Raw genomic sequence first — 13499 nt, forward strand, 5'->3', positions numbered from 1 at the left:
CCTCTTGAAGGATATCTTAGATTTTATACCTAGTCTTCCATTTCAAGCCTTCTAGGCAGCACTGCTGCTGCTTCCTGCAGCTTACATAGAAGGCATAGGTTTTCCGCTTATAGTAAGAATCTTATGCGTTTCCTGGTCAGTAAACTTACTTTCGCATGTCTTTTTTATCAAGTGACAATTTGGTATTCCTCGCTGAAGAAAGCATCTTTCACTGAACCTTATATATCCATATCTATGTATAATAATAGATCTGTATGTACACTAGAAATACACAGGACAAACCCAGCCAGCTTACAGCTTGAAGTTCACTGCCCTTTTCTGGTTAGATATAACGTGACATATTGTTAGGAAGAAATTGTTATTTTCAGTTTAACCAAGCCTTATTCTTTATCAGTGTTTTCTGTGGTGGTTTACAACACTGCTTTTCTCTGTTTTTAGCATGCAAAATAGTAATAGATAAAACCCCAGCTTTTGTTAAACCCTTTCCGTGTCTCTTTCATGTACAATTTGTCATGTATAAACATATAAAGAAGTTGTAGGACAATATAGTATCTGTCTACTCTATTCATCAAGAAAATGACTGTCAAGAAAAATGGACTGACATTAGTATAAAACAAAATGAATGTTTTTCCATTAGTAAAATAGAGATCTCACGTTTAATATCAGAACTTCATCTTCACTGAGCTTAGAGAAACTATGAAAAAAGTCCGTGGTAGACAGTTGCAAGATGTTGATGACTATTGTTAGTGGCTCTTACATGGCAGTCAGATATGCAAAACCAGAGAAATGCTGAGCTCTCAGGTTTTGCATATAGGTAAAAGCCAAAACATTTTCATTTAAAGGAACCATGTGTACTCAAAGTGAAGTGATCTGTGGAACTAGACATTAAATCTTCCTATTACACTTTCTGCAAGGTATGAATTCAGCTGTAAAACCTTGTTAATCCTTGATTTACTAATTTAGGACTAAGAGTGTAACTGTAAAGAGTGCATCTAAGATAGCTTTCAGATAAGCTGAATTTAGAATAGAATTACAACAAAGCAGTATTTCTAGGCAGACCAATAAATTGGACATGTGCAAAAGGAGTTTTCTTAAAAATAAAAACCAAAACCAAAACCAAACTTGAGCTGATGTGAAAGTTATGGTATGTGTCCTTCCTGTGTGCATCTTCATGAGAATCCTGATGAAGAACTTTGTTGTTGAGATTTTGAGTGACCCTAAGAAGGAAATAATCAAGTTAATGAAAACATTATATTCTGTCATACATTCACAGAAGAAAACCTGAAGCTGAATTTTTGCTGCCATTATACTAAAATCTAGTACTTCCTTCATAGTATAACTCACTGGTCTACACCAAGTATAATGTTGAAAATCAAAGGTAAGAACACTAGCAAAGGAACATTTTACAGTTTTTGTTATGGTTTTGTTTCATTTTCATTTAAAAAATAAGGAAGTGAAAGATGGTGTTCTCAAACATTCTATCACTTTAACAGTAGTTAAATTATAAATAGTGCTTAAATGCAAAAATATTCCAAAAGCTCACAACAAAAATGAAATAATTACTATAATCCAATTAAAAAAAAATCATTTGTTTGCGACTACAAATGAATACTGGATTTCCTCCTTAGAAATAATGAATATTAAATTCAGTTCTTGTGATTTCCTTCCACTCAAACTGTTTCAGACATCAATGGAAATACTTCTATGTTGATTTGAAAGGGAATCTGTTTATAACAGTTTTGATCTACCAAGGTTGGATAGACTTGTCTCACTTAGATACTTCGTGTGAAGATATTTTGTGTGTGGTGATGCATAGTCTCCACCAACAGTACATTGCACTAATTTCCTAACCAGGAAAATATGAATTAGCAGAGTCCATTGAAGGTCTGCTAGCAGTTCATGGAAATATTGATGACTGCTCTATTCACACAAGGCTGCTTATATTTAATGTTTTAGTTTCTCCTTTCTTGTTATTACTAATAGTCTCTGTACAAAGAATGTTTTCATTGTGCTTTCTGTGGTGCTTGGATTCCCTGCAATATTTTCATTTATTACTGTGAAAGCAGATAGGTGACATGCATACAATTATGATTTCAAAAAGGAATAATTGGTCTCAAAATTAAAATTCAACGAACCAACGAACCACCTAACGAACAACAAAATCCTTTCCAGCTGGAATATCTAAAACCTTGGTTAAATGGAAAACTCCCATATTAATTAAATCACTTAAGGATACAGCAGCTAATATTTTGATATATCTCAAAAGTAAGAAATTATAAAAGGAAACTAGGTTGCAAAACATAGCTTTTTAAAATTTTATTTTAAATCCTATGCTGACTGATTAACTTCTGACCCAGAGTTATTTCTCATCATGTTCAAGTTCAAGCACTTGTTCTCTAGTTCCAGGACTTTGACTGTTAAGTGCTGCAGATGCACACTGGTGCCTAAAGCTGAAAACCAAGACAGCCAAGACAGAATTAACAGACTGTTTATAAATGATTCAATATTTAGTGACTTTTTGTGTTTAAAGCTTTTTACTACTTAAAGAGATTGGACCACGACTTAGAAGATCAAAAAATATTTTGGTCTGTCTTCTGTATGTCTCTTACTAGTTGTAAATAAACGTATATGTGGGATTGGAAGAGCTTCTAACATCTGCAGATGTTTCTGAACTGAGTTTTTGTCTTACTGTGGTGCGTTATCCATAGAGAACCCACCTGTACAAAGCCATAAGGAGAGAATACCTATCTTGAAAGGTGCACAGAAGTGACAAACATGGTCACTTCTGTGGCTGTATACTGTGGCTGCTGGAAATGAGAGGGACAGTAATCTTACAGAAGGCCCAGCAGACATCTATAAAATGGATTACTTGGGAAAGATTTTATCACCAACTGTAACATTTGAAAACGTTTATACCCTTTAATATTGTCCTAAAACTGAGGTCATTCATCCTTCTTCCTCCCATGCGTGCAGGCATGACAGCTTTGAGAACGAAAGAGAAGCTTATTAAATCAATGTCAAAATTTTATGGAACTCCTGAACTTGTGTTGAAATGAAGAGTGAGTCTGTGTGTTTTCATTATATTCTTACAGGGTCAATGCAAGTTAATGATGTACATACAGCAAAAAGGCAATAGCTGGATAAAAGTAGATTTGTATTTACTTTTAAATATCATGTTTTGCACTTATAAGATTTTTTTCATCTGGAAATTTTGTTATAGTATTGGGACCACAACCTTCAGAAAGAAGCTGCAGATAGCTTTTTTCTTCTTTGGTGTATAAGTAAACGCTGGGACAAAACAGGCAGTTATCATCTGAATGAGCTAGCCCATTAAAGGGTATAATGTAGATATTATTAGGCATTATAGAGTACTGAAACATAAATGAAATCCTGGGAATGAAACCCTGTGGAGCTGTTACATTTAGTTATAACCCTGTTACATGTTCTGTTTTGTCCAGAATGTAAATATCTAAAGCAAATTTGGGCTTAAAAGAAGGTTTTGACTTTTTTGTTTTGAGCATTTGTTTTGAGCATTTGTTTTTATGAGAATCCTATTCACAATGTGGAAGGTTGTTTAGTCTCTTCTTTCTACATTGCCAGCTTGGAAACTTAGTAGTATCTGTGTATGGAAAAGGTTGTAGGAGCTACTAATGATAGTTCTGTTGTTGAGTTGCAATTGCTAACAATTTCCAGGCATTTGCAGAATGCAAATATCTAATGAATAACCTTACATGCTGAAATAACTTGTATCCTGTAGATTACAGATAGCAGCACAAGAAGGTAATTAGGGGAGGAGAATCACATTTTTAGTGAAGCTTGCTTGTTCAAGCTATATACACCAGTTCTTGAACATATATGATCCAAAAATGTTACTCCAGGCAACAGTTCCCTTTGTAACCTCAATCTACATGCCAGCACTACTGGTGTTTGACTGGGAAGGCTGATGCTGGGAGCGAGCTCCCTTGCTGTTTCTCATAGCTGCGCCCAAGGAGCTTATGCTGGTCCACTAGGGCTGCAGAATTTTGTCAGAGGCCTTTTAGCAATAATATTTTGAGAAAATGAACTTACAACACCTATATAGTGGCACTTTCGGGTGACTATCTATCTAGTTACTCCAGTCTCTAAATATAGTAAATATAACTAAATATACTCTGAGCATTGAAAGATGAATGACCAGACACAGGGAAAAGTATCACCTCCTCTTGCTAGAGAGGTAAAGAATTTGACTCTCAATTTCAGAAGTGCCCAACTCAGTAGAGAGAGGTTATAAATATTCATTCATATAATGTATTTGTCAATATTGTTGCATATTTTCGCATTAAGTATTTGTCCTCATTAAAAATAATGGTTGAATTTCCTCAATTTGATGTAGTTTCGGCCTTAAACGTTTCACTGTTTAAATGTATGCACCCTGCATCATTGTGGTAACACCTGCATAACCTAATGTTACTCTTTATTGTGTGTGTCTGAGCGCTAGAGTGACAGAAACAAGTAGGAAGAAGCATTACAGAAAACGAGGTTTTGATGGAGGAAGAAAGGAGCTGGAGCGGTGCCAGGCATGCTTTGTTAGCACTAACAGTCATCTTGAAAAATTCAGAAACCCCAAATCCCACCCTGCAAAGCATAAAATGAATGAAACGGTATTACTATAATTTATAATGTAGAAAGTTCAGGGAACAAAAGACAGATCTTCGGTAATGCTGTACTGAGAGATGCAAATAAGTGCCCCATGGAGTAGTCCATTTGACAACTAGTAAAAGTTTAAATGTACAACAGAAATGCTGCCAATAGACATAATTAGTCCCATCTAAACTGTTGCTATGAGATTTTCTTTGCAATTGAGAGCCTTGTGTGTCCTTAAGAGAGATACAAAATGTCAGTTTCAATATTTAAAGGTTTATGATCCTGATTTCTTTACTGACAGCAGGAAATGCATGATTCCTTAATTCTAAAAGTAAACACAGAGTAGTAAAAGTTGTTATGCATATCTGTCAAGGAGCTCTAGGCTTCATTCTGCTTTAAAATCAAGAAAATATAAAACCATTTCTTTTCTCTTTAGTATTATCTAATGTTTTCAGCTTACATATTTTCCTAATTAGTTTTCTATTGAAAATTTTTGTATTTTCTATGTTTCTTTTGTCTTACTGATGAATATATAGTACTTAGATTCTATCTGACTTCAGTAAGAAAGGAACTTTATTCACTTGTAGTTTATTCTCTTTATCAAATTTTTTTTTCTAACCACTTGTCCTGGGTTTGGGATTAAACATCTTAAGAAACCTTTCAGAAAAAGTTTTTGAGCTTGTTACAACATACAATGTCGCATAATTGTATACTGTAATTGTATACTTAAGCTGCATACAATTGTATACAGCTGTATACAATTGTACACAGCTGTATACAATTGTACAAGCTATCTACAATCATACAATCGTACAAGCTGTATACAATCTTTATATATATGTGTAATATTTTTAAGAGCAGTTAGACTTCATGCTAGCTCTATATTTGACTCTTCTGTTTTACTCCAAGCTTCTTCTGATCACAGTGATTCTTGAACTGAAATCAATAATTTGTATATGTGTAGAAGAAATTAAAATTTGATTCTCAAAACCACAGTATGAAACACTTGCTAAAGTATATTGGTATCTTAACTCCAAATCAGGGACCCCAGAGCACTTGGTTGTTAAACTAAACTAAGAAATTCTATGTGATATAACATTAAGGGAAACAATTCAGAATTACAGGCTAGAGAGGAATTTATGTCTTAGGGAAGAAAATCTGCATCTCTACAGTGCATTCCATAAGCAGCTCAGGTAAACATGCCATAAATTAGGAAAAGAAGAGCCCAGAAAGGCTAAGAGTTCCACTGACTCACCATGCGAGCAAACAATTTTTCAGCACAAAAGTGGCATAAGTGTGCTTTCTTTACTGTGCTAAATCTGTTCTGTATCTAAAATGTTGCCTTCTTACATGGTGCAGTAGTGAAAAGTATCAGGAGGGGTATCTGTTCTTTTGTTATTTGATAATATCCAAAACTGTATCTCTAACAGAGGTAAGATTATGTACCTGTGAGGGAAAAGGGATGGCCAACCATATATTTAATGTCCTTGTTTTTCTATCTACTTTGTGGTTTCTCAGGGTCACAGTCAGAAACACTGGTGTTTTGAACCCCTAGCTTTTGAGCAGGGGTTCAAACCTGCTCAAAAGTGGAGGTCATATCTGAGAAGAATAACTCAAAGTTCATACTTAGAAAGGGAGGAGGTGCACTGATCCTTCTCCCGTCTACATGTTTGAGTAAGTCTGGAAACAGCAAGTCTGCTGCAGTGCTGTTGCCAGATAGGTAAGCAAAAGGATGAATCCCTCCTTCCTCCTTGTAGAGCATGAATGATTAGAGATTTTGAAGAGGGTTGTTAATTTTAGCCACAAGAAGTAGAATATTTTATCTCCTCTAATAAATTTTATTTTTAATAGTTTTTTATGGACTACATTTATTTTTTAATGTCTAATTAATCTAATTAGTATTTTGGAGGGCTAGGTAAATGAAATTTCGATTCAGAAAATCTTGTCATTTATTTGACCTTTCCATCAATCCATTTCCGCGGAGCATTGCCAGCTCCCCAAAAAATGAAATAATGTTCTGTAAGAGAGGGAAGAATTTATGTATGGTTAATGATAATGAGATGTTATACCAATGATGTGTTCCTATTACTGTCTTCTCTCTTCAAGGTAATGACTTGACAGTTCCTTGTTCTGATCTCAGACACCTTGATTCCTGGGCAAAATCTGAAAGACTTTTAATAACTTTTTAATAACTGTTTAATATTATACTTCTTGTCCTATGATCATAGGGTGCCTTTTGTAAATTGATGTAGCTTGCTGCAATTCTTTTTTTTTTTTTAAGAGACCGGAAAGAATGGTCATATTTCATTCCTCACTTAAGAAAAATTACTTCTTTTGGTATTTTTGAGAAGCAGTTCTGGAGTTCCAGCTGTAACAGGCTGGAGAATCCGATCCACTATTTTGAGGTTTTGTTTTCCACTGCTTAGCACAGGTATTGAGGATAAGAATCTAATCTGCTGCTGACAAAGAGCCACTTCCTCCCAGAATAACATTTCACTTCCTTCTCTTTCCAGCTCCCACAAAAGCTTAGACATTGCAGAAAATGTCAGTTACTTTCACAGCCATCCCTTTGTTCACCACAACAAAAAATCTGTGGAATGTCAGAGGAGAACAGAAATAATAAAGCAAGCCGGCCTGTTTGATTATCTCACAGTTTTAAAATACAGGCTTTTCTTAAACAAATTTAGAAGTGATTTTAATGAAATTTGTATATGCGTGTTTTATATTGATCAATGAATTCACTCTTGAATCCAAAGCTTAATCTTCGCAGCGCGCATTCATCTTTACATATGCATGCACCTAAGTTGCATAGTACTATTGGTAGTCATTTATTTATCAAAAACATCAGTGTGGGTACAGTCTGCCTACTTTACAAAAGAAGTTCTGTTTAATTCTGTTTCAAGAGATGTGTACTCTTTATAGACACCTGGGCTTTAGATCTCCAGTATACTGATAGTTCTTGTTTTCTCCCATGTCATTTCTAAAGGCAAAATCCACAGTTGATTTACGTTTATTCTTGTTTCCTCATTTTTATCTTTCACTACTGCATTAACATGTTTTTACTTTACTACAATACTTGCTCCTCCTCGTTTCTCACTCTTCCATCTTACTCATTTATGATTGTTTGTTGTTTTCTGTTCACCTATTTCTGCAGCTGCTATTACTGTTACTTTTAAGTGTCCCTTAAGTAAGTTCAATTTAATACAGATTTTCCTTTGAAGTTCTACCTTCTCTTTTTCAGTGATTTCTAACACCCTAATTATGTGGTTATTACTATACTACACTCATTATGCAGTGAGGCCTGTTACCCTTGTCCCTATTTATTACTTCAGGACAATCACTATTGCGTGTGCCAAAGGGTATAAATAATACATACAATATAAATCTGCAGACAGCTGGGAATTTTGGTTGATGAAGGTTAGAAGAGAGATTATCTGACGAAGTTCCCTTCTGCCAATAATGTGAATATGTCTTTTTCTGTCAGTTGTTCCCAGTATCGCTACTCAGAACACTGAGTTTTTCCCCTCACAGTTATTTCCATTGAATGTTGTCTCAGTGATCTTTTGGTGATAGCCAGCACTACACCAGGACTTTTGTGACTTTTGAATGATGTCTGTGAAAGCAACCACTGAACACATAATCACCATCAATGCAAAACTCTTCATGCAAATACTGTAGAAAGTAGATGGAGTTTCAGCTGTTATATGAAGGTGTGTTTCCTAATTCCTGATTGCCATCAATTTTATTATATTTGAAGTCTGTTTTCCAAACTCCCAAGCGCATGGATCTCAGTAAATTCATTATGCACTGGCCCACTCTGGTTCTGATGTTCAGACTTCCAAAATGTGTCTCTCATTATCTTATAGGTTCATCTTCCATTTAAAGACCTTCAGTGCTGAAGACTGGGAAGTCTCTTTGACCATTTTTCTCCTCTCGGTTGCCTTAAAAAGTGTGTGTTTGACAGAAGTGTACTGCATCCCTCCTCCCCCCGTTACTGTAGACATTAAATCCCTTTTAATATTTAACTCTCAGTGAGGAAATTAGAAGACTTCAGATCAAAAGCCTTTTCTAGCCTTTGATATTTCTCAGTAGCTGAGACATTTGTTACATTTTCATGTTAATTAACAGAGTGATTGTAGTACGATAACATATAGTTATGCTAAGCTGTGTTTACGGGATAGTCTATAGTTTTGTTGAGAAGATTGTGAAAAGACTCTAAGCTGGCCCTTAATGTGTGACATTTTTATTAGTATTTAAGATAAGCAAACAAGAAGATGTTTGCCCGAGATCAGCACCAAATTCCAAGTTGCCGGCACCTTAGAGCTTTTACCAAAGCAGGGAGATCTAGAAGATGATTTGGGTTTTTGGGTTTTTTTCCCACGTGTTATTGCTCCCATTTCGATGAAAAATATATGCAGAAGACCTGGTGGGGGGTTGTTTGGTCCTGACAGTTCACTTTAATGTTTATATTTAGAGATTAATGATTGCTTCCTGTATTTTATCTGTAAGGAAACACTATAAATGAAAATCTTTCAGTGTGGGGGACAAGAGAGGATACAAATCTTTTTAAATTTACTATCTTAGAAATTTGTTCCAACTTTCCTCCCACTGCAAAACTAATAATTTTGTGTTGCTCTCTTTATGTGTAAAATATGTTCAAAGTCTGTGTCCAATATGACTAATAAGACACTAAGTATAACCATAGTGCTGCAGTGAGGAGGAAGTAATGCAGAATTTCAGACATTACTCTTCATATTCTGATTCTTTATGCACGACACGTTCAGGAAAACAAATGTTATTTGAATTCTTCTATGACAAATTGTGTTATTCGTGTAAGCAGTGTGCCTAGGATACACAAAGTGCCAAAACTTGTTCCTGCGTGCTTTCAACAGGGAAGTGAAGTTTACTGTGAAGGGAAACTCTTCACATGGAGCCTATTCCAGCATTGTCAACGGAGAAATTCCTGCTTATGTAGGTTTTATATCAAACTATAACAGATAAGTCACTTCTAAATAATTCTGAGCATTTGTAGATATTGCAGAATTTCTGAGGGGACTATTTTGTCAAATGTAATGCTCTATTAGACTATGACTACTTTTAGCTATAAGAATATTTTATGGAGGCAATTCTAGTTAGTGATATATGAATAAGGATATATGACTATATATTTTTTTCCCCTCTAGTTATGTTACTCTATACCCATATGATATGCTGTTCTGATGTTTAAATCCTGGTGTAGACCAGTTTGGACATAAGAATTGATCCCTGAAACAGAATATATCATTAAAGTGTATGTGTGAGACCGGAATTTAGTGCTAATTGCTATAGACAGACATGGACACTGAAAACAGCCAGGTGAAATCAGACCATACTCTGTGACTTGAAAAAAATGCACTCACCATATGCATAATAACATTTGGAATTCACAGTTCATTAATCTTTTCTGCCCCACATTTCTCTCAAGAGTATATAATAACCAAGATAGGTCTGACAAGTAAAAACTAGTGGGTGGGAGTCCTGAAGAAAATAGAGGGTTTTCTGAGGGAAGAATTCTATCTCACATAGATCAACTGTAAAATTAAGTATTAACTGAACTGCAGAACAATGGTTTTGAAACATATTCAATGTTGATTGTAAAAGAATATGAAGGAGACATTTACATTTCACTTTCAGATTTCAAAGTCCACTTCTAAGGCAGTTTACAAGCATATTATCCCAAAAAGATGGGATGGATTTTATATTCTATTTTGCCTGGAATATTTTAATAAATTCATAGCATCATTTATGTTGGAAAAGACCTCTAAGATCATTGAGTCCAATAGAAAATAAATTTTTAATTAAGTAATAAAAATTTCGTGGTGTTACTTCTACTTTCCTAAGATATAACCCCCAAAGGGGTACAGTTATTTGGGAGAAAACCGTTACGGAAGTAGTGTACTGCATTGGCATATGTAAGTATTTTTTCAGGGCTGGAGGACTAGAAGTAAACAATAAAGATCACAAGGAGGAAGTAAATGCAAAGTAACCTGCATACAGTAAGTAAATCTGTGTACATTGGAGTGGAAGTTTTGAATATGAGTACATGAGAAAAGGAGAAGCTGCTGCTGAGGATAAAGTTGGTCACATGAGTTCAAAGTTTGTGGAAACTTTTGTGTGTGTGTTTGTGCAAGGGTCAGGTTTTAAGATCAGAGTTCTTGAAAGTTTGTCATTATAAACTTCCCTTCCGCATAGTATCACCGTGCCCTTGGAGCTGTTTTTCTAACTTCTAACAAGTAAGACTTTTTTTTTTTTCTTTTTAAAGGAAACAGATTTAGTGTGGAATGGTGTTATTATGGGTGTTTAAAAGAAGAATGTGGGAGCCAGGGGAAAATGCTAAAGAAAAAAGGGGAAAAGTTAATGTAAAACATAGCCTGGTGATTTTATAATTTCATGGCAGAAACTTTAACACCCTCTTTGTTTTTTGTAGGCAATTGTAACTGTGTTATGTAGATCCAGATAGGTAATTTTGTATTTTCAGAATGAATGGGATCTGTTTTTCCCATAGATAACAAAACATGAACACATGACCTATGGTGCTCGATTGGTAACTTCCCCCTTGGATATCAGTAAAGGAAAGCTGTACTTGTTTTCATTTTTAAGTTTGATGGGTAACTGCAGAAACCTTTCTCTTGGAATTGAGGCGGTGGTTCAGACAGTGTGAACTGAAACAGAGAAGCATTTTCAAAAGTGATACGAGTGATTCTTCTTTTGTGACATTGCTTTTGTCACTATGCTATAGTCCCACATGGAAATTTATGAATACCTGAGGAAAGAAGGTTGCCCCCCAGGTTTCATTTCTTTCAAATATTTTGAGAAATTAAAAATATTTTTCTCACACTCAAGGTGCATGTTTTATTTGTGGACATCTTCAGAAAAGTGTCCAGAAAAGTGTCTCAGAGAAAACTATCACATTGCCAAATGCTTCATGATAAAGAGTATTTGTAGATTGTGCTGTATTCGAATTTTAACCAGCCTTCTGTGGAATTATCAAAAATATTTTTTTTAAAATATATGGTAACATCTATATAATCCTCATCTACTAAGGAACTCATTCTTATTATTATATGTACAAAACATGAAGATGGTGAGTTTTCTTAGGAATTGCTTAGCTGTTTAATTAAAAATATATATTTTTTTAAATTTTTTCTTTCACAAGAATATGTCTAAAACATGTAATTTCATGAATGGTTGGAAATGCCACTCCTGGCAGTTCTTGGTCCAGGTAACTACTGAGGATCATAAAGAGTCAGGCATGGTTTATATTCAGCTTTCTCCAATTTTGTGCAGAGGACAGTTTAGTTGCACAGGAGAGCCCAAAGCGTCAGGTCCAAATAAAAGGAGGCCAGAGATATCTTGTCTGGGTTTTGCATGGCAGCAGTGTTTTGCAAAACAAACTAGCCCTCTCTTTTTATTTTTTTTATTTTTTAAAGAATTTCTGAGTTATTGACTCTCTTCTTTGCACTATAATCAGAGACGAAACCATGTTCACTACCAGCCCTACAAAGATGGAAACTACCATGGTCTGCCATCTGCACCTATTAACTTTTTGCCTTGGAAAATCCCCCTTATTGTATGGTGCGAAGTCTCAAAACTGTTCATTCTTGAGATTCTTCAGGACCCCTGAAGTGAAACAGTGGTTACTGCTTTATGATTTCTAAAATAATAAGAATGATTGTAACGTAAACCACGTCTTTATCCCCCCTCCAGCCGGATCCATGAGATACTCTTTTTAGCACTTTACCTTTGGTAGAGAATAAAATGGAAAAGTGGCTGAAATAAAAGCACCTTCCTTATTCATTGTGAGTTTTTGAGAAGTGGGGAAATTATTATCTGTGTAATTATACCTTCAGACAAAATTTTCAACTCTGTTATGATCTCTCTCATAATATGACCCCATTCAGACACCAATCTTTAATGTGCAATCTTCTCTCTGCTTCACATTTTGTTATTGCTTGTGCTCTCTTAATGATCATGCCAACAAAATGTTAATGGGCAGAATTTATGCTAAGTACTAGTAGACTTACTAATATCAGAGTTCAAAGTCAACAACCTTAAAAAGCTTCCCATAAAACATGAAAATTGGCAGAAATAACACGTATATAATTTTATCCTATTTCCAGAGCTTTTAATAAGGACTTTCTTGTAGACGTTCTCTTTCTCAACATCCACTCTGCTGACAGTAGTGTCCTTTTCTGTCTGTTGAGGTGGAGATGAGTCAGCTGGAATCAATGTCATAGAATCATAGAATAATTGGGGTTGGAAAGGACCTAAAAATCATTTAATTCCAATCCCCCTGCCATTGGCAGGGACACCTCCTAGATGACTTCACCACCATTGTCTGGGAATAGGGTTTTGAGACAGTAGCCTGCCATGTTATGGGTGGATCCACTTCTTCTGTTTAAGGCTGATTCACAAAACAGTTTCATTAAACTCACTCATCTTTTGTCAGGGAGCAATCAGTATCTGCCCTGCCTCTATGTGAAGTTATAGGTTTCAACAACTTCCATCTGTTGGTCTGGGCAGCTAAGTGGTGATGTTAAGTGCCATTTTTCTTAGTGGGTGTTTGAAAGAAGGAGTCAGGAAATTCAGTTTTCCCTGACATCAGGCGGCAGCAGGATGAGGTATTATAATTTGCCAAGCAGGTCAGAAATGTGAATGATTCAAATTTGTATTCCAGGAAAGTAGCAGCTGCCTCAGTGCAAGGTCACCACAATGAATAATGCTTTGGCACCACCTGCCTTCTAAGGCTGGGCTTTGCTTTTCTACTCACGCATGTATTTGTATCCACAATGTCTGTTGCTGCAGTACTTAATTACCGAGATTACCTCTTTCTTTTC

The sequence above is a fragment of the Strigops habroptila genome, chromosome 1 (genome assembly GCF_004027225.2).
Source record: "Strigops habroptila isolate Jane chromosome 1, bStrHab1.2.pri, whole genome shotgun sequence".
NCBI lineage: Eukaryota > Metazoa > Chordata > Aves > Psittaciformes > Psittacidae > Strigops > Strigops habroptila.